This window comes from Accipiter gentilis, chromosome 25 (genome assembly GCF_929443795.1).
Source record: "Accipiter gentilis chromosome 25, bAccGen1.1, whole genome shotgun sequence".
Taxonomy (NCBI): domain Eukaryota; kingdom Metazoa; phylum Chordata; class Aves; order Accipitriformes; family Accipitridae; genus Astur; species Astur gentilis.
This window is the reverse complement of record NC_064904.1, coordinates 12,748,155-12,770,849: the sequence shown is the minus strand read 5'-3', so window position 1 is coordinate 12,770,849 and position 22,695 is coordinate 12,748,155.

Genomic DNA, 22,695 nt, shown 5'->3' with positions numbered 1-22,695 from the left:
GGGTGGGCTGATGTCATTGCTAGTAGTCATCAAAAGCAAAAGAAACCACTAGTGTTGCTTTTCCTTCCTTCAAAACAAGCCCTCCAGATTTTGGTGGACAGTCAGGGAGCTGACTTCCAGCAAAACCATCATTTTGACCTATGCCATCAAAACCACTGCAGCAAAGAACAGGACTGATTTTACAGCACAAGACAGGATGCTCTAAAAGTCTGTATCTAGAGTAACTGGACTTTGAGTCAACACATTTCATTTATAGACATTTATTTGCTGATTTACTGTGTAGATTTAGGGTAAGTCAGCCCTCCATCTTACTGCATCTGTAAAATGGTGATAACAATCCATGCTCCATGGCAAGCTCGAGGTTGAACTTACTAATGTTTGCAAAGCACTCTGAGGGAGCTGCAATTCAGGCAGTAATATGAATGTAAAATGTCACTGTACTATGGCTATTATCTTTAAATTCATCAGCTTCACCTGGAAATGTATTTTTTCTAAGGGGAAATACAAGAATTCTTCCTTATTCTATACTACAAAAAATAACTATGTGACTATGTAGGGAGTAATTTTAAATTAAAATAATTGCAACTTAAACTTGGAGAACTTAAAACTTGCAAAGTATTCTGATCATCTGGGACAGGAAACAAAAATAAATGGATGAAAAGGCAAATATGTACAGAGATGCACAGATGAATGAAATTAGAAAAGTAGTAGAAAGGATCTTTGGATCATAACTTCCAACCTTACAAAACTGCTTTGTTTGCAGTTGACTTTCTGGTTGTTCACAGTTCTGTTACCTTCACAGAATATGCTAAGAACACAAAATTAGGTAGTTGGCTAATATTTGCAAGTCTGGGGAATGAGTGTGGGAAACCACTACCCACTAAAATCCTCTTTGGTTTCCGAGCATCCTTATTCCTTCAAACCTTTGCAAATAAATGTCTCAGCTATCGTAAGAGTATTTCCGTGTTTGGATTCCTTTGTCCCTAAATTAATGTAAAGTTTCCTGGATTATTTGAAATTTTATGCCATGTTTTACATCAAATGCCTGGAATCAAGCAAAACAGTAGGTCAGCTTTCTATACAGCCAACAGGAAGAATAGAAACAAAAATCCTCATCTCTATAGTTCAAAAATGAAAACCTATAACATTTGTCATTACTGTGGCTGCAATTTAGTGAGCTTCCCTGAGTGTGAAGAGAACATGGTTTCTGACAACAGGCACTGTTTTGGCGTTAACAGCTGTCCAAAACCACTTCCAGTTATAAGCTGTTTATAAATGTCTGTCTTCCGGGAGTACTCATGTCTGAAACCTGTATTTTACCTTCAACTCGATTTCACTAGCTGCCTGGAAGTATACACCCAGCAGGCTGACTTCCTGCTTTATGCTGTATTCACATATTTAAAATATGCCACTGCGGAGAAAAGGATTCACGGATTAAGGTATTTACCCTATTTTAATTTTCTTTTTTTCATGGCCTCAAACAGAAAGCAGAATTTCATGATAAACAAACCCCAACATGGGCTACAACAATTCCCACTTATTATTCACAGCAGAGGTAAAGCAGGATTTCAAAGGCTAGAATATGCCCTCAATTTGCATCCTGCTTCATTTGTCAGTAAATCTGTTTGCTGTTGGGAAGGCGTTTGCCATTCTGTTCTATTAGTCATTCAGTTAAAGCAAGACTTGTAATTAACACTTGTGATAATTAGGCGCTGGTTTGGTTTGGTTTGGAATCAACCTCTGTGTTTTAATTAAATCTGAGGAATTGACAAAAACGGATATGGGGTTTTGTTTAGCCAAATGATTAAGCGGTATTTTTTTATCATCTTTTTGAAGAAGCCATGCTATTTTCTACCCTGAGCAAGTAGGAATGTTTCATTGTGGATTTAAATGAACAGTTTACAAATAATTACTATTTCTTTATTTAATGTTAATAGGAAACTCATTCTAAAAACAAATCGCTAACCTCACGCAGAATGCTTCTCTCAACGGACATATTGTCTTTATGACAACACTAGGTCAGCCAACAGTACCATATATTACACATGACTTATTCTTTATTGGAAAATGGGGAAAAAATATCCTTGCACTGAGCTCAACCTATCCCAGTAAACCTGTTACACAAACATTTTGTCCACCAGCAAACAGACAAGCCAACCTGCCATGACAGATTCCAATTACAAGAAAGATATATCTTAAACAAATGAAACCCTTGTGTACCTAATGGTGCAATACAATAATTACAAAGACGATTGGACCATCTGTGCATCAAATTTATGGCCTTATCATGTACAGTCAGACTTTCCTAAAGTAGCTTGTCAAAGGAGAAAAACTTAAAAAGAAAGAGCTGAATGAGTGTGTGCCTACATCTTTAAGTAGCCTGCAAAAAGTTAAAGACATTGTTTCGCTGAGTAGTTTTCAGAAGGTGAAAATTCCAGGTACAAATTAAGATGAAATTAAGACTCTGGTAACGATGCCATTTTTTTGTCTGGCAAATGTCTGGTGGTGAAAGGTGAACAGCCGGGAGGAGGGGCTGTATCTGGGAGTTTCTTTAAGAATATCTTACAGGTCAGCACTGGGCTCCAAGCATTGCCTCTCCTGTGAGTGAGGTTGCTCCAGAGAAACTACCATCATAGAGGGGGGGTTGAATAAGGCAGAGGAAGGGAGGAAGTAGTTGTTTTGGTGGTGGTGGTGGCGTCACTGAGGAGGTCAGAGGAGCTGGAGTTTAGGAAAAGACCAAACACCCCCTGATCACTGAGTGTGCAAGAGAGGAGCTAGCTTCAGGTGTCTCACAAGAAGGAATGAGCAAAAAGAGGAGCAAGGGGGGATTGAACAAAATAAAGGCATACTGTAGTGTATTGCCTAGGCCCCAGTCCAGGGCTTCTTTCTCAAACAGAACAGAATGTTCTTGGGAGCTGCATTGTCAGCAGGCAGAATTAAAACGCTTAAAATACATTTTGAAAGAATCACCAAACTTTTCATTTTAAACTTCGGAGGAGCCAGCTGTGAGAGACTGAAAGAGTTAACGTCTCACACATTGTGGTGGGGCAAGTTCTGCTGAACGACTAACTCTTCATAACAAGGAACTCTGCCCTGCAAGGAACCCCAGGTGACAAGAAGCCCATCAGCACCCATCAGCAGCAGGAGGGTGCTCAGCTCCCTGCTCTGGTGTGCTGAGCAGGGCAGTGCACCACCAGCTCACCACGCAGGGAAGGGGAAGTTACTCCCCAAACCACCGCCAAGCCCAAAGGCTCACAAACTGCTCATTAGCCTAATGCCCACCCAAAGGAAGGGCAAGGGTGATAAAAGGACACAAACTGAAGCCACAGGTGCGCAAGCCCACTGGAACTGGACCCCTCGGTTGACTGGACCAACTCTGGATCCAGGATTGGTGAAATCTTTCTCTCTTCCTTTCTCTCTCTCCGTCTTGTTCTCTTTTTCCTTTTCCATAATCCCTACACCCCATCCCTCTAGACATAAACCGTTGACCAAGTCTGGGACTAAGAACGGACCCAGCTGTCCCCCGGCTCCTCTCTGAGAACGAGTCGAGAAAGCAAGGGGGTCTGCTCTGAACCTTGGGACCCAACGGAAGGGCTCTCCTTATTGCCTTCCCTGAACTGATTCCCAGATAAGCAAGACCTGTAGTATATGTTTGGTGATGCATGGTTAACACACATTACACGGTATACTGACATAGTTTCATGCCAGTTTTTGTTGTGAGCATACCAGTTTTGGTGGCAAGCATGCCAATTCTTGTTGTGAGTGAATAAAAGTTGAGGTTTGTGAGTTAAAGGATCCCTGGTGTCTTTTCACCTTCATCCTGACCTGGGAATCAGCTAACCTGAGTCATCGTCCTGAGAAATTGGGACGTGACACTAGTGTATTCACTACTTTAAAACAAAAACGTTACAAAGGAATGTGCTGAAAAAAGTGATACCTGGCAAGGTCCTTTCCTAGAGATGCATCTTTCCCAAGTAGCAGCTAGTTCAGAAATCTGTATATTCTAAAACCAGCCAGTGCCCCACAGAAGAAATCCAGAGCAGCAAAGCCTGTCGAGCTTTTACAGCAAGTTCACTCTCCAGGATTCATTACTGAGCCTTTTAAATGACTCTGTGGTGGAGATATGAAGCCTACATAGAAAGCTGAGGAAAAGCTGTTCATCATTCAGAGACACTATTCTGCAATGTCAGAAAGGAGTCCGCTTACTTCTGTCACCTTTGCCCTCAAAAAGAGAGATTAAATGGTATTATTTCATACACATTCAACTGTTCCTCGTCAAGCAATTTTAACTCAGAAGTTATAAATATGCCAGTGGATTAAAGGACACACAGGGGACAGCAGAACAATGACACAACAAGCTAATCTATGCACAGAGAAATTGATAAAGACCACTTAAACTCATTGGAAAAAGACAAAGCAAACAAAGAGTTGTCCCAGCCTCCACTGCATACATAATGAACATAACTATTACAGGGAAAAAAGTTCTTAAAGAAACTCAGTTGGCCGAGTTTGATGTCAACTCTTTTTACTTCTCTCAGTACAGTTAGCAATGAAATGGAGCTTTGAAAGAGAAGGGAAAGAGAAGAGACTGTGATAAAACTAGGGGCAGAGGAAAAAAACTAAAACCAAAAAATAAAATAGAAGTAGGGAAAATACAGGAAAGTCAAAATGCTGAGAAAATGTTCAGAAAAATAGGTATATTAAACTGGAGATAAGAAGAAAGAGGGAGCAGAACTCAGAATCAGAGATAAAGCACTAAGGTGGGAGGAAAAGGAAGAAAATCTGGTTGGAATAAGATAGGAGAATACACAGAGGGCAAAGCACTATATTAACACTGATGCACTCCCACCCCCAAAAGAATTCAACATTAAAAATCTTGAAATGGGTGAAAAAGAAGAAGAAGGGAAAAAAAAGACAGCTAGCAAGTTTTAAAAAGGAATAGAAGTCAAGTCACAAGCAGCATGTCCTGAAAATACCATCTTTTTATGGCATGCAAGTCCTGTGCTAAGGGAAGTAGGAACATTACTCATATTGTTTTTCATTGGCAAACCGAGGCATTAGGCAGCGAGGAGACTTGCCAGTGTCTTGCAGTAGTGGGAAAAATGGGACTTTTTGCTAACAAGTCCCAGTCCAGCTACTGCCAGCATGCCTTTGGGCTGGGACTCACCAAAAGGATATCATTTTTACACAAACTCTTATCTGAAAGGGAGAGAGACAACCACCGGCTACTGTATGTGAAAATGATCCCACCCAAAGGTGGAAATGACTTAATGCTTTCTAGCTTCAGGCTGGTCATGAGCTAAGCCTTAGTCCCACTCAAGAAGAAAAAAGAACTCAAGAAAAATACCAATACTGTGGAATGAGTAGAATCCAAGTCTGCTTTCTCGCTTGCCCTCTTCAGCAAGGAAATGGAATTCCAGGCATTTAACTTTGGGCACAGGTATTTCTCATTCATCTTTGTTTCACTCAAGGGCTCAATGCTGGGGAAAGATTTTTTTTTTCCAACTGTTCATTACTGTCACAGAGCTAGTCCGGATTTCTGAGCTTTCCCCCCCTGAATTAGACAGCCATAGTCTTCTTCACGGATGAGGTCATTTTTTTAATCATTTTTTTCTCCCTAAAGGACAAGCCTGCTTTATTATGTATGAGAAAATGAAGAGGCCTCCAAAAACTGCAGGAGGCTGACAGGAGTGGGTGGCTTTTATATTAGATGAAGTCCCACATACAAAATAAACCTCCCACTGGTTGCATCAGGCTCAGGATTTCAGCTAAGGGTCATCTCTGCTTTTACTTTTTCTACCTCCCACTTTCTCCTTCTTACTTTCTGTTTGATACTTAGATACCCAGTTAAACTAAACCTCAAATAAAATCATTGCTCTAAAGCTGCACTGAGATATATACACAAAGAAACAAAAGAAAAAGACCTGTCGACATTAGTGAAGTTTTATATATATCGTACAAGAACTTGTGCATGGTATCCCCAAGATCCTGTCCAAAAGGCAAAGAGTTCAATGAGATTTTTTCTCTTGGCTTTAGAGCACTTTTGGAGGAGGCCTTAGAAGTGCCCTAAGACTTTCAGCTCTGCATCTCCCGTGTACCTACAGCAAGAGACAGTAACTTTTCAGTCTGTCCTGGTTTTGGCTGGGAGAGAGTTAATTTTCTTCCTAGTAGCTGGTATAGTGTTATGTTTTGGATTTAGTAGGAGAATAATGTTGATAACACACTGATCTTTTCAGTTGTATCTAAGTAATGTTTAGACTAAGTCAAGGATTTTTCAGCTTCTCATGCCCAGCCAGCAAGAAGGGGCACAAGAAGTTGGGAGGGGACACAGCCAGGGCAGCTGACCCAAACTGGCCAAAGGGGTATTCCATACCATGTGATGTCATGCCCAGTATATAAACTGGGGGGAGTTGGCTGGTGGGGCAGATCACTGCTTGGGAACTAACTGGGTCAGCGAGTGGTGAGCAATTGCATTGTGCATCACTTGTTTTGTATATTCTAATTCTATTATTATTATAATTATTGTCATTTTATGATTATTATCATTATTATTATTCTTTTCTTCCTTTCTGTGCTAGTAAACTTTCTCTCAACCCACGAGTTTGACTTTTCTTGGTTCTCTCTGCCATCCCGCTGGGTGGGGAGAGTGAACGAGCAGCTGTGTGGTGCTTAGTTGCCAGCTGGGGTTAAACCACAATGCAGTCTCTGGGTGAGCCTTAGGTTTTGTATAACGAGGAGAGGAAGCGGTTGTGATCATAAAAGCAGAGCATGGGAGAGAGTGCCACACATGCCACATGTGCCACCGTTTGGGTCTTGGCAAACAGAGGCTTGTGAACGTGGATGGTGGCTGAAATCCTCTCCCTGCATTTAACATTTTCAGCTTCAGCACAAAGCAAAATGTATTAGGGCATGGAGTTTAGTCTTAGAAGTAATGTTGCAAAATCCAGCCATTTTATCTTAACTGTTGCAATATTTTGGGGGTGTGTTCTTCTCATAATCACACTCTTACCTGTGTTTCAGTAAGAATTCGAGATGCTTTAAATAATTTTTTGCACTCCCAGTTGGAAAGAAACTTTTGGAAACATGAGATAACCATGGCATGCATTTCCAGAAAGCAAAAAGACTGTTGAAATGACTGATATTTTAATAGCTCCTTTGTTTCAAGTCAGCTGCAAGATTCTTTGTGGCTTTAATACTAAATAATACTAGGGAGGAATAAGAGCCGTTTTCCCCTTTCTCTCCTTATAGGTTCCAGGCCACAGCTTGCCACCACACAGGCTGCAGAAGTGGGGGCATTTCTCAGTTCCTTCCCTGTAGGGACCACGGGGACAGAAGGACGCTGTTGGTGTAAGAAACGAGCAGAGCCTCGGCTCCAGTCCTCAGCTCTGCCCAGTGGCACTGACTGGAAGGAGAACAGAGTGGTTGGGGGATACTCCTGCCTGCAGGGACCGAGGAGGAAAGTGGGGAAACCGAGTCAGAGATGTTGGCCTCAGCGTCTCCCTGCCTGCTGCAGCACCACAGCTGATACTGCTTTTGCTCTGGGTTCTGTCACAATCAAGCCCTATGTGTTTCTGCTAATCCCTTCTGACTGAATTTTCCCTCTGTCTAGCTGCCAGAGCTTCTGAAATATCTTTTTCTACCCTTAGTCACTTGAACCTAAAGGAACAAGCCCATAGTTCATGGTGCTTTGTTACTTGAAGATCGACTGGAAGGCAGCACCACGTTCTGGCTAAGGCTGAAGTGACATCCATCACCTCACTTGTCAGGAACAAGCTGAAATTTCTCGATGGACATGTGGATACAGTGGGGGAGGAGACTTTTACCACCCTGGGGAAAAGATTTACATAGAAAGAATCATAAAGCAGAGCAAAGATTTGAAACTTCAAATACAAAAATATCAAAGCATGTCCAAGGATTTGGTCTTTGGATCATCTTGTAATTGCCTTTTTTTCAGGGTTGCTACACCTACTTCAGATCAACTGGGCAGATTGGCTGTTTTCTTCAGCTATTTAAGTTGGTCTAACAAAAGATGTTCACTCTTTTTATGTATTTTGTCTCAGCGCAATGATCAGAGCATTCTCTCTTCTGGCATTTTTTAAACTTTTGCAATATTCTGACTTAAATATTTTTTTTAAAATCCTACATTTGATTTATATATCAAAGCAAAAAGTTATTTTGAAGTAAAATCATAAATGTTTTCTTTTAAAAAACTGTCATACTAGAGTAATTTTGCAGATTTGGAAAATTTATCCCCAAATACTTTTAAAATAGTATGCTTTCTAGAGCCACTGCTTTCTAATAAGCAATGAACTGACATTAAAAACAATCAAACATAAAAATAAAAAAACCCCACCATATCAACAAAGGGATTTTTGCCAGAACAAAAAAGACAGTAAAGAAGGATAGAAATAACCCCTGCATCATCTTGGGAAGTTAACAAAAAGAAAGGAAGGAAAAGAGGGGGGAGGAATGCCCAAAACTTGCCCAAGTAATGGATTCCAAGGGAAAAGCCAGTAAAGTGTGCTAATGAATAACCAGATGTTTCCAAAGCCAGGAAATCTCCTCTTCCCTTCAGCCAATTTCAGACTGGAGTGAACTCCCCTTCTTGCTCCCAGTTCATTGGTACATGCTGAATACTCAGTCAGATGCTTTCTATGTGCCTCCTGCAATGCTTATTAAAACCAAGGAAAGTCTTTGCACCGTTTGGTTTTGGAGCAGTCTCCAAGCATAGCTATGCTGTGGTTAATGCAACACTTCAGTTTGCTCCGAGACGTGACACCACATTTTCCATTACAATAAGCTTTCCTTTCTTGTGGCCATTTTAATTATATACAGAATAAACTGTTCTTCTAGCTATTGAGCCAAGGTTTCCGAAAGATTTAAACCAGAATCCCGTATTCATTCAGTCAGTTACTTTTCCAAATTCATGTCAGAGATTTAATCAAATGATCACCCCACCGCTTTGGTTGTGCTTAGCTATTGACTTCAGTGAGCCTGTTAAGTTAAGCGTATCCCTACGTGTTTTCAGATCAGAGCCTCCATTTACAGTGAGACAGCAGTCTGAGGAATTAGCATTTCCTCATCTTCTAACGTTCAGCAGACAAGATGGGTCTGTAGTATAACATGTCAGAGAACTACAAAGTCCCTTTGGACAAGCTTCTGTGAGAATTAGATCCTTAGGATCATTTGACAAGTGTTGTTTCTTTTCCTTTTGTTCCTCCTGTTGTCCTATATGGCAGGTAGAAAATGAGCAATTAGAAGGATCTTACGTCTTCCTGTATTCAATAAAAAGAGATGTGTAAGAGGCTGTCATTGTGTCAACCCATTTCTTCATCACTGCCTTAAAGACATGCTTTCTCATCTCCCACCCCAGCCATTAAAGGGGCAGAAACTAATTTCCTCTACAATTTCTTTGGCCAGGCCTAAGCAGCTTAAAAATCGGTCCTGCAAGTGCTCCCAGAAAGAAGTTCCACAGCTTCTGCCGGGAAAGAAGTTCAAATAAATTAGAGTTCGTTGAGCATTATTACAGCTTGTTGCCTATGGTATTTCCTCCCCCCGGGGTAAAGGAAATAATCTTGATTAATGACACCCCAAAAAATCATTTTTCTCTTTAATTCACTAATTGGTTAATCTTTTATGACATCAAAGAAGGCTGCAGCATTTGCAAAAAAATGGTCAATGCGAAAGCCAAATTTCCTGTGCATTTTCCCTGTGTGCTTTGTTTCCTGATGTAATTTCTAACTGAAAAGGAATGAAAAATTGAAATCTCCAGTTTACATGACGAATGGTAGTTTTGAGCTCCCTATCAGACACCTCATTTTCTCTACATTAGTCACAATCAGACAGACAAGGCTCTGTCTTGTTGAGCTACATTTAGCAGTCTGTCTGAACTGCAAATTTAGATGACATCCAAATTACACAGACTCAGCCAGTAGGTTACACTAATGCAAACTAGGAGAAAAAGAATCAAGACTATTGATTTTTTTGGTCCTTTCTCTGTCATATTCCCTTAAAGGCATTTACCAAGGCTTTTAAGATCTTCAGCATTTTCACAAAGGAACAAATTACGTGCAAATAAGACTGCCTTAATCTATTCTTCCCTGCTTAGATTGTTCCTTCTGTACAGTCATTATGTGTTTTTTACGCTGCTGCTGCAGTTTGATCCACTTTCATGCACCATGTGGTCAATACATATGTTGAAGAGTAACTGTGGAAAAGCACATCTCTTGCACCTGCCTATGATAATCAAAACCTTGTTTGTTAATTCCCTGCAATCCAAATACATCACACATCTCTCTGCTCTTTCTTGCAGCTGTTTCAGCAATTTGATGTCATATTCTGCAGAAAGCTCTTCTGATCACATTTCCATTTTCAGACAACTTGATTTTTGCAATGAATATTTACAGGGGGTTCACAACAATCTTGCTAATGTGAAAAGCAAAGACCACAGATTCTAATGACAAATAGAGCTGATTTCCAAAGTACTGAACCTTCATAACTCTGTCAAAGCCTAACATCCCTGTCCTTTCTGACTCACGCTAACATGACTCCGCTGAAGGCACGAGTGGCTCTGCTGAACTTCTACAGCGAGATAATTGGCTAGTATGAATTTCTGACCTCCACTGAAGGCAACAAACGTATATATTATTTTTTTGCATGGAGCTATAGCCAATATCCAGCCCAATCGTGTTACTGAGAAAGAAGCTCTCAGAAACTCCCTCCTTGGAGCAGTCTGTCATTTCAGTGCAGGTGCAACACCTAGCGCAATGGGCCAAAGACTCAAATTTCTCGGTGCAATGGTAAGTGTCGTGATTTAACCCCAGCCAGCAACTAAGCACCAGACAGCCGCTTGCTCACTCCCCCCTGGCGGGATGGGGGAGAGAATTGGAAGAGTAAAATTGAGAAAACTCATGTCCAAAGGGACCAGGGGTGGAGATTGTAATGGAAATATCTTCAAATTGTTGTAACCCGGGATCTGAGTTGCATGTTATGGGAATTACTATAGCAAGAACCCCTTGTTGCTAGCCAGGCTAGGAGCAAGGGGAGGAGTTCATTGCCATGCTAAAGAAACCCTATAACCTGGCCCAAAAGGACCAGTGGTGGAGATTGTAATGGAAATATCTTTAAACTGTTGTAGCCCATGATTGAGTTGCACGTTATAGGAATTACTATAGCAGGAACCACCTGATGCAATGGAGGACAAGCTTTACAAGAAGCAGTACAAGTGCAGCAGTGACCCGACTTGAGCTGGCTGTGGTGCCCAGTAGCTCTTCTTTGAACCAGCTACCCACCAAAAGAATTAGGAAAAGCTTTTTCTAGCTGATCTCACTAAGCAGCTGTATAAGCTTTTTTAGGCATAGTTAGCAAACTACAAACTCATTAACCACTACATATGGTACTGTCACTTTCCATGAAATCTGAAACTCACATACTTTCCTTTTAGGCTGTGCACATGCTTCCTGTCGGAGTCTAACGTATGTGCCATCAGGCGGTAATATGCTGCTTATGTACTACCATTTGTGTTTGTTTGATTTTATTTTTCATAGGATCCTAGGCTTCTGACACTTCAGCCTTTAAAATTACATGCCCTGGTTTTTTTCCCTGAACCTACAAAAAGGAATTGATTCATCTGCCCTTTTTTTTTTTTTTTTTACACACCCACTAGGGTTCCATCATTCATTTTCTCTTCCCTCCAACATGTTACTAATTCAGACAGAAACTGAGGTTCATGCTGGCTTTTAGTGGGTTTTTTGCCCCTGTCAGTTGCAAGGTTTGGGTTAAGTTTCTCACAGGCGAGTAAAGCTGGCCAAATGCTTTCTTAGCCCTTTTTTCCCCTCCAGGAAGGGAAATCTCTTTGCAAAGCACTAAAAAAAATATCAAATTTTTCATTCCAAGTCAGGTTAGCACGTTTTTCTCCACCGCCACCACCACCCCACCCCACCCCGCCTTGTAAAACACAGAGACATTTCCACTCTTCAGACTTACATTTTCCCTATCATTGAACTCTTTTTTCTGACCTTTCTGTACTATAATTTTACTTCTGACCTATCCCTTTGCTGACCCTGATGGAATAGAATTGAAGCAAAGCCTCAAAATTCCTTGAAGTTTATATCTCTTCCTTCCTTCTTTCACTTCTACCTCTCACAATCTTTTAACAATTTTCCCTTCCCACTGATCTTTTTCTTCTAGAGCTCATTCAAATCACAGAAATAGCCTGTTTAAGGTATCTGCAAATTGTGCTGGTTTCCTACGTTCCTTTTTAATCAAAACTTCAAGTTTATACCATTGCTATGGGCTCATGTCATCTCAGAGTCACTGCAAGATAATACAAAGATTGAGTTGAATTTGAATGAGCCCTAAAAATTAATTTGAATTACAGAAGCATGCATGGTTGTTCTCTGAACATTTCTCTTCCCCAATCAGTTTAGTCTGTGTATTTCCATTAAAAGGGAATTTGTGTAGCTGGAGAAGACAGATGAAGAGAACAGAGATGTTTTAGTGTCTAGAAATGGAATAAAATGTGGCACCTTCAGCAGATTTGACTGGGAGAAAAAAATAAAATAAAATAAAATAAAATAAAATAAAATAAAATAAAATAAAATGGTTGCCTGCCTTCAGGAATGCAAGTATTCAGAGGACTACAGTAGGGCCAGTAGTTTAAGATCCCTTCGCGAGTTAAAACAACATTCAGTGCTATCACTTGCTATCACCACACTGGTAACTACTTAAGAGATGGGAAACAATGCTGCCACAGTGAAAAGCAAATCAGCTGGCAACAGGACAGCCTTCATGGAAGTGCAGCATTTTGGAGATGCAGTTTGCCACTCTACAGAGAGATTAGAAGTAAACCTTGCTTGGCTCAGTTGCAGATGGGGGATCCCTCACCACCTACCATGGAGACAGCGAGTGTCACAAATGGAAAAAGAAGCCATTTAATGAGCTGCTGTTAAGGATGATAGTATTTTCTAGCGCACCATTTTGTGAGAGAGGATAAGCCTCTGAGAAGATGGTCAGCAAATCCATTTCACTTCCAGCTTAACACACTGCTAGCCATAACTGGCAGAGGTGGCTATTGCATGGGACTTCGATTCTACCCATATCTGCTTAGTGCCAAAGTCGATGATAAACCTCTGCTTCAGTACCAGAAGGCCACAGTTTAACTCCTGCTGAACTATGAAAAAATGCTTCAATTCTTTTTTCTTTTTTTTTTTATTTTTTGTAATCGCTCTTCAGCACTCACAGAATATCCCATTTTATACTTTCAAAGCTCTTTGGGAAAAGTTAGTTTATACTGATATGCATGTTCTCTAGAGACAATTAAATGTTATTATCCTCTTTTTACTGGTGGAGACAGCAACACACAGAAAGGTGAAGTGATTCTCTATATGCCAGAAGTTTCAAAGAGAAAATCACAGCTGAAGATCCCACGTTCCTGAAAAACTAGTTTAACTGTGTATAACAAAATTCCTGCCACAAAAAACATGGTCTTTCTGAATTTTGTGGGGCACTTTCAGGAAAAGGGTTGGCTAGAAGCAATATTTTACAAATTACTCCTTGCAAATTTTAGAGATTGCATGCAAAGCTCGGTGCTGGAGCACACAGCACAAGTCTTAGTTACCATGCTCCATATGTAAAGGCAGTTATCATGCCATGAAAGAATGGGGGTGCGGAGTACAATGGAAACCCATGAATGGTGTATTATATTTTAGATGTCCAAACATGAAAACTAAGTCCTCTGATTACACTAATTAGTTGGCCACAGATCTGTACAAGAGACTCCTATTTCATGGAGGACACCAAGTCTGTGAGTGGAATCAGTCAGCCAAATTAAAGGCCAGGCTCAAAAAAATTGAAAAGTCTGATACTATATATACTGTGATATCTTCTGTGCTTCACAAAAAATAATAGATATTTGTATTAACTTTGGGGGAAAAACCACATTCCTTTCTTTTTCTAAGGTAAAATAAAATCTGTTGCTAAGTAAACATTCACATTTACACTTGGTGGATGACCTTTAGTATTAAGAGGAGGTCACCTGAATCACATCATCCATATTTGAATGGTTATATAGGACTTATTTTACACAGAGGTCTCTAGGGTATGAATTATTTCATATCAGAGCTAGGAAAGTTTAGTATCTGTATGCAGTATGTATTTACACTTCATGCCAATGCATTAAATAAAATTCTATCACATTCTGTCTTTGTCTTTGTATTTTCTTCTTTTCAAAGACACACAGTACATGATCAGATTGCAAATTCCCTCATATCCTGAAAAGTTCTCTCCTGCTATTGTTAAAACAGCTAAGAAAGATTTGGCAAAAACTGGAAAAAAAAAGTCAACAAAAAAGCTGAGATTGTTTTAGAAGAGTATACATCTTCAACAACGACTCTGTGATAAATGAAAATGCAAAAAGTAAAGGAAATGCATTATTACACCATTAATATATACCACACATACTTACATGCACATGAAAAACAGAACATAAAACTTTCATGAAAACCTTAGTTAAGAGAAACAGCTGAGAACTGTTCAGTTAAAGGCCAAGTTCAAAACTCTTGGAAGCTGATGGATATTCTTCAGAATAATTTACACAACACTTTGAGATGTGCTCAGCACAAAAAGAGGAGGACACACAAATTGAATGGCCTGTAACATAGGATTTTAAAGTCCTATTAAAGGGATTTAAATTCCAAAGTTAGAGCCAAAACCAGAAGACCTAAGAATGACCTTGAAACTGGAGTGTTTGAAATCTAGATTCAGATGCATCTGGCTTCTGTGGCCAGTGTGTACTCAGACTTGTTACTTGAGCTAGTTGAAACTCAACACAATTTATAAGGGGGTTGGCATAAGTGTCTTTTTAAATTCTTGATACCTGAAAATCCTGAAACCACACAGCAAACTGTTCAGAACAAAAGTACAGCTAGTTAAAATATAAGAATCTCTTTCTGTGAGAAATGTTGACATAAATAGAACATTTTCACATTTTCCAAATACCTTCTACATTTCTTCCAGGAAGGAAGCAGTAGAACAGTGGTTAGGAGGTTCTTTCTCCCTTCCCTCTGCTCCACTTTTCTGACCAGTTTTCAGAAGCATCCACATGGAAATAGCTTTTTTAAAAAAGGAAGATTTTTTTTCAGAGTTTTTATCTCCTTTTTCCAAAGGAAACTAAAAAGGAAAATAGGAAAGGGGGCGGGGGGGCGGGGGGGGGAGGGGGACAAAGAAAAAAAGAAGGAATGGAAAAAAGACCAGCTCTGTCCAAAACAACATACTTTTCCTGTTCACAAAAAGTCCCTGAGCTTTGCATGTTTGCCATGCATTTACACAACTCAGCTTCAGTCCTCTCAAAATTTGGCTACTGTTCAGCAGTTGGGTCACAGCGCTTAGCCAAGCTTGTCTGGAGGGAAAGGAACGGTGGGACGAGCTGCCCTGCAGAGCCTCATGCAGCCAAGCTGTTCAGAGAGGCAGGGAACAGGCGGCTGCTGCTGCAGTGCCCTGTCTGTCCCCCACCGTACGATGCAGCACTCCCCACCCTAGTGGAGGTGTGGAGTGGGGAAATGCAAACACTCCTTTGATTGAAAAACCCTAAGCACGTTTTTTTCCGTATGACAGTAGAGGTGGGGTCCATATCCCATTCTTACTTCCCATCTGCTCAAGAAGTCCCTTCCAGAATAACAGCATAGGCAGGACTCCTGAGCTCCTAATTCAGGTTCGTACTGCAGCAAAATCCAGGTAGCAATGCCTAAAACACACACAGTCCTCGTACCTAAAGAAAGGCCATACCCCAAAATCTGGCTGCTTCCACTGGACAGTAGCAGAAGCAAAGCATCCCAGGCTTTGGGATCCAAATGTCCTTCCCCACTTCATTCCAGCTGCTGTGTACTTTGGAAAAACAGGAATCCATTTAGCACACGGCTGGCAGGATCCCTTCCAGAATGATGGCAAATGCGAATAGAAAAGGTGCTGCAGGTCAGGACAGAGGTACGTTTGCAATGTTGGTGTTTGCACAGTGCTTGCCAGCACTATGACTGTTTTAAGCCAATACCATTAATCATTCACTAAACTCTCTTGAAAAAAATTACAAATAAAAATAATTAAATAGTGTCAAGGCTTTATATTTTTATACCACAAGCTTTGACCTTCAAGTGCATATTACATGCAGACCATGCCTGCTTAAATAAAGTTCTGTAGCAGACAGAACATCTGTTAGGTCTATTTTATATTCATGTTTAAGATGGGATTACTCTCTAGGCTTTGTCAAATAATGAAGAAAAACAAAAGGGGAGAAAGAAATTAAAATCTTAATTCCCCTTTGATTTTGTGAAACAATTTGAATTTAAGATAATTAGCACAACTGCTTACAGGAAATTCTGTAGGATCCTTGCCTGAAATCTTCCAACCTTTCAGAGATTAGCGATGCATCTATAGCATAAAGCCTTTTGGAAATGCAGCACGTGTATGACTCCGAAGAATTATGAGGAAAGTTACTTTTAAGTCCAAGTGCTTATGTGGTGTTAGCTGCTACAACTATGTTGGAAGTAACTTTGTTAGACCTGGTTTATGCCAGACTAGGAGCTGTCACAGGCTAAAATGTTTTCCGTGTTTTCCTCTGGTGTGCAGAAAGCATTATTTTCCGAAAGTCACTGTGATCAGCAGTGACGCCAGACTAGAGCCTTCCTCATTTTAAAGCAACAGCCTCTCCACTATCATCGCTTCAAAATGTTACTCAGTGCCAGAGCGTCCCCCTTTGAAGGCTTCATGTGACTGAAGACCTTCAGCAGAAGAGTATCTGATCTCTCAGTGGGTGTTTCAGTGCAGCGAACACTTCAAAGCTGGTTGCAGGAAAACTGAGTGACAGCTGAGTCGCTGAGCATCACTGGGATCCCACCCACGGGTGGTGGAAGCTTAGGGCAGAAGCTGAGGAGCTTAGGCACTAGGTGAATCGCCCAGGCACCACGGAGTTTGTGACGGCAGCAGGACTGGCAGGGAGGGCAGTATGTGTTGGCAATGTTGAGTTAAAAGGCAGGCCAAGCGAACACTGACAATTTGCCAGGAAAGGCACTAAATATCAAAGGCACGAGACTGGAAAAAAAGGCCTCAGAGAGACGTAGGTAAGAACGACTGCACCCAGCTGAGTAGGGAGCTCCTCAAGGAGCCCGGAGTCAAACCAGAGAGCTGGAAGGACAGGAGGAGCAAGCCATCCACAGGCCATAGATGAACAAAAGGGGGAAGTATGGCTTGAACAGTGGTTATCCATCATCCCCAGTGTGACTCCTCTTCCCATCAACTGGGAACCATCTCCATTTCACCTCTACAAGCTAGGCAGGGCTGCTGTGCGATGTTCCTAGTTTGCTAGGCTATGGGTTATTGAGAAAAGAGCACAAAGCAGGAATGAAAAGAAGGGTATTATTTTAAACTACAGGCAAACGATACAGGCATCCACTGTACTACACGCTGAGAGGCAGTACCAGTTCCTGGACAAGCACAGATCTACAAATCAGAACATACTTTCACTCGTATAATCTTTTGCGTGGCAGGACTTACCGCTTCTGCTGCACACAGAGTACCTGAGTCAAAATCTTTTCCAAGATCTCCTCTCCCTACCGAAAACCAGACTGGATATTCCCCATTAATGGCTTTTACAGCAAGCATATGACAGCCAATTTGGAGGGGTCACTTCACTAGTGGGGAAACAGATGGGAGTGAGCAATTACGGACAGAGAAATACTGCACGTAGATAAATATCAACTGATAGGATGACACCAGCAGAGCTCTCTTAAGAGTTAATCGTGCCCCTTCACCTTCTAGAATATGTTGCAAAGGTTCATAAAATAGTGGGTAAAGGGGATGTGGTGGGTGTAAATTATTTGCAATTTCAAAGGGCTTTTGACAGAGTCTGTCGCTGGAGATTATCAAAGAGAACAAATAACCATAGGATAAAGAGCAATGTCATGTTAAGGATTAAATCCCAGTTAAATAATAGGAAACAAAGAGTTATAACTAATGGGCTTTTCTCAGAATAAAGCGAAGTTAATAACAGGACACCCCACAAAGCATTACAAAAACTATTATGGTTCAATATAGTTATTAATAAAGAAGGAGCAGGACTGTGGGGTCACAGCATATGGCTAGGACAAGAATAACCTGGGACCTTTTCTGCTGCCTTTTTTTATCCCCCCCCCCAAAGCCTCCTGTGAAATCAATGGGAAGGCGTGATCATGGTTCATAAAAACCAGCTCCCACTCTCAGACCTCTGCAAATAGCTAGTCATACTGGGACGGGCTGTAAATCAGTAAAAGGAGCTCCTTAACACTGCTGCTCTAATAGCTAACAGCTTATCTGTATTTCAAAATATCTCTGGCTAGATAGTGATAAATGGAGTGTCATGGTTGCTTGGGAAAGCGTAGCTGAGATGTTATAAACCACAGTGTGAACTTTACGTCAACACAAATGATGCAATAAATGAACGCAAGTAACTTTGATCAATGATTAAACTTAACATAAGAAAAGTTAGAGCTTGGGGGGTTTTGTTTGTTTGCTTTTCAGTGCATGAGGAATTGATTATTTAAATTGCAAAGAATTGTTTATTTCTCTTTTCTGATCCCACTGACAATGGCAAGACAGTGCTCTGCAGGGCTTTTGTAACCAGATACTTCACAGTGATTCTTGTCTAGCACTTTAGGCAATTGATTTTTTACTTTCCTTTCACATACCTAAAGCTTCTTTGAAGGCACCAGCCTCCCTTATTCCCTCCTCCTGCTATTCCCAACTTTCTGCCCTAGAGAGACTGAAATGCTAGAACAGCTGCTTGCCACAAATAAGTTTTCGTGTACACTAATTTTAGCGTAGAAAGAGTAAAGTATCTAGGCAAGACAAGCTAGGCATGACCTCAGATGTCACAGGCCCTGTCAAGAATAACACCAAAGAAATGTGGTTGCTTCTGCACATTAACCCCTACACGGACAATCGCAGACAGAAGAGCACCAAGAGGAAGAATTCAACTCGCAATCAGTCTGAAAACTAATCTAAATTAGAGGCAGGGAAATATATTGGTCTATAACCAAGAGAAAAACCAGAAGAGGGTCACAGCCTTCTGATTTCATCGGCAAAAGGAAATGAAAGAATTTTAACAGGAGCATTCCCAGAAGCACTTACTGGTGCCTAATTCCTGTTTACATCAGTGATAAAAACATCAGCTCCCACCAACCATTTCTAATATCTTGCCCTTGGGATATCATTTATAATGTCCTTGTTATTTAGAAACAACACTTCCTAGAGAAAATACAGCCCACTTAAACCCACAAGTCTGGGTCAACAGTCAGTGTAAATCATTATTGCTTCACTACAGTTCTAAGACACAGCATCTGAAAATGGTGAAAAATTCATGGTATTGAAGCATTTTCTCTGTCATTCTACAAAACTGGGGACAATCCTAGTCTAATTAAATCAAGAAAAGAATGTTTTTAAAATTTAACATGATTCAGAATAATAGGGATAGCAGTATATTCCTATACATGCCTGTCTTGGCTTTAGTACTTTTTTAAAATCATATTACACTATTTTTGACAGTTGTTAATTTTGAATGAAAGAGAGATGGCTTTAGCTTGGAGAGCCTAGAAATGACTGTTTACAGTTTTCTGTTGATTGGTTTTATTATTATTTGAACAGCTACAGAGGAAAAGGAATGATGATAGTTTGAATTCTGGAATGCTAGCCAGGGATTATATTTTTAGCTGTGCAAATAGGCTTATGATACTTAAACAGTATCAGTACAAAAAAGAAGAAAGATGTTCTCTATGTAAATCTCTTAATGCACAGCACCAAAGGTGAAGCCAACTTTAATTGACTCTGCTATCTTGTATCTTGCTTTTCAACCAACCGCTGGAAATGTTAGATTGAAAAACAAAAGTTATTTACCAGAAACTAGAGATTCTGTGAACCTTATGATAAGATTCTTTTTTTTTTAACCTTTCAGCAGAAAGTTGTAACAGCAAAGCTTTCCTTACCATGTCATGCTGCATGTTGCTGCAGCTGCTAGCCTCAGACCAATTACAAATGTTGGGCTGGTGTACTAAATAAGAATCTGGCCTTCACATTAATTATTTATTCACATCACTTCACTAACAAAGCAACCATTACATATACACAAATCAGCAAAAGGGTCATGCAGAATTAGGAAATGTTTTCTATTGATCAAACCAAAGCAAGCCAAAGTAATTCCAGAATAAATTACCAAGAATGTGCTGCTTTCTCCATAAGCACTGATCTTCACCTCTATTTGGAAAAGTTGAAAGGTTCATGCCTTCAGCTTACTTAAAATATTTTAAACCTGAAAGACTCTGCAAGATGTCAGCAAAGAAAAGCTCTTTTCTGTGGGGGTGGATTTAAGTAACTACTATTTCACGAGTGGTTACATTGAAATGGGAAGCTGAAACTGTCTAAAGTAGCTGCAATAGTGCAGGAATATAAAACTGAAATAGCTATCGAAAGACAGAAAAAATTTAGGAACTGGAGTTGGAGGCATTAAAAATTCATAAGCTCCAGCACTTTAACTCTGATGCATTTGGAGCACTGAAACAGTTAAGGTATTTCACCGAGGCACAAAATAACCTCATTATCATTTCTAATACAGATCAATACTCAACACTGCCCTTTGAAAAACACAGCGCTTGCTAGTCCATGCATTTATTGTGATCCTTGCATTAGCTCACTAACATTAAAGCTTTCACATAAGCCCTTTGCTAGCTTCTGAAACATGCTTCTTCCCCCCTTTTTGATCAGCATATCAAATTGTAAGGAAAAAAATTAATAATGCAAATCAATATCCAACGTATTGATTATTTTTTTTCTTTTTTCCTTCTGACATTTTGTCAGGTGGGTTTCTCTGCTCCTTGGGGCTGCCCGGTGGCATTAGAGGGCTGCTCCAGTCAAGACTAATGGCACAGGCTCCGTCCCAGGTGGACACCGGGTATTGTTTGAAGTAACTGATTGGTTTGAGAGCCCTCTAGCTCCCTCTCCCCAGCATGTGGTCCAAAGCACAACATATGCTTCCTGCTTGCTAGATTTGTCTCCAATAATAAAAACAGGATTTCTTTTCAATTTTAGTCTTGTGCCCAATTTATCAAGCAAAATAACATCAAGGCTTCAAAAGCCTTGGTTGGTAATCTGGTTCTGCATTGGATTAGCGGGAAGAGGTGTAACACAGTGAATAGAGAATTACCAAGATAATATCTTTTGCTGTACCATGAAAGGAAAAAAAACTATGCATACGTATATGCGGGGTGGGTGTGCATGTGAATTCTGACCCATTATTAGGGCTTCTCCTGCACAGAGCTGGGAATTGCAACCTGCAGCTCTCTAAAATGAGTTTAAAAAAAATAATAATGCAGGGGGAGGAGAATTGAAGCCACAGTAATACTGAGATTCTGATATTTGTTCTTTTCATTGTAAATGCTGATAAAATACGTTAGCTCCCTGGGGACTGGGGGGATGCAATTGTTTGTTGATGTTTCATTCATGCTGCTATAGGTCTTTAAACAGAACAGGAAGGAAAAGGGGCCCAGCTTTCTGGCTGGTTTTTGTTTGTTGTTTTTTGTTTGTTGCTTTTTTTTTTCTATAGAAGATTGAACCATGAGAATAAAACTCCACCCTCTCAATTAACACAATAGCACAATTTAAAGAATTTTGTCATTGTTTGCTAAAACGGTAATGAACAGTGCTACAGATAAATTTAGCGCTCCGCCTGACAGTACATTATAATAAATAAGATAAGACAATAATGGAAGCAGCCAACTTAATCATATTAGAATATAACATGCAAAATATTTAACTAACATTTTCTTGTGAAAAACAGATTAGACATATTAAAAGCCATTGTTTGGTGTAAGCAGTTAAGATTTGCATAACTAACACAAGATGTATTCTCTTTCAACAAAGATTTTGATTTGTCTAGAAATCTCTCAAAATACTTTGTGTTTAGATCAGGATAAAAAAGGAAAATAATTTGTCTTTATTGACAGAATAAATCTGGGACCAATTAGACTTCTTTTTCTTCTAGTAGACCATGCAATTAATTGTATTGCTTTAGGGGAAGTTTCAATGCTGGTTGCACATTAGGTGAGGTAATGCCAAGCCAAACACTTTAAAAGCTGCTCTAGTCACAGGCTGACTTCACAGCCACTCGTCTGCGAGAATATCTCAGTCTTCCCATACACCCACATTTGGCTGACTGAAACCTGGAACCAGCCCTAGACATTCAGTAAGCTTAATTTTAGCATGCAAAGATACCAAACATAACTCCTGCAGAGTATTAAGATATTCAGTGATTTATGCTGTCTTTCGCCATATGATCTGTCTTTGTTTGAATGTTGGATTTACTCTGTATCCATCGTCCTGAATGATAAAACTTTGCCTTCCCTATTGTTCTTACAAAGAGAACTGGTCCATGCATGTCCATGCGGAACGTACTTTCAAAATGGCTCCATTTAAATGGAGATTTGGACTTTCTGCACAAAGGGACTTGGAAAGTCTTTGCTAAGAAATACGAATATGGGATTATATTCTACGTCATACTTTTCTCTCACAGATGAGAGGTTTTCCCTGTTTTTCTTAAGGATTTTCTCAACTGCATCTGATAAAGAAATGACTGCCAGGTAAATGGGGAAAGTCTTAACTTTGAGTCCATCCATTTTCTGT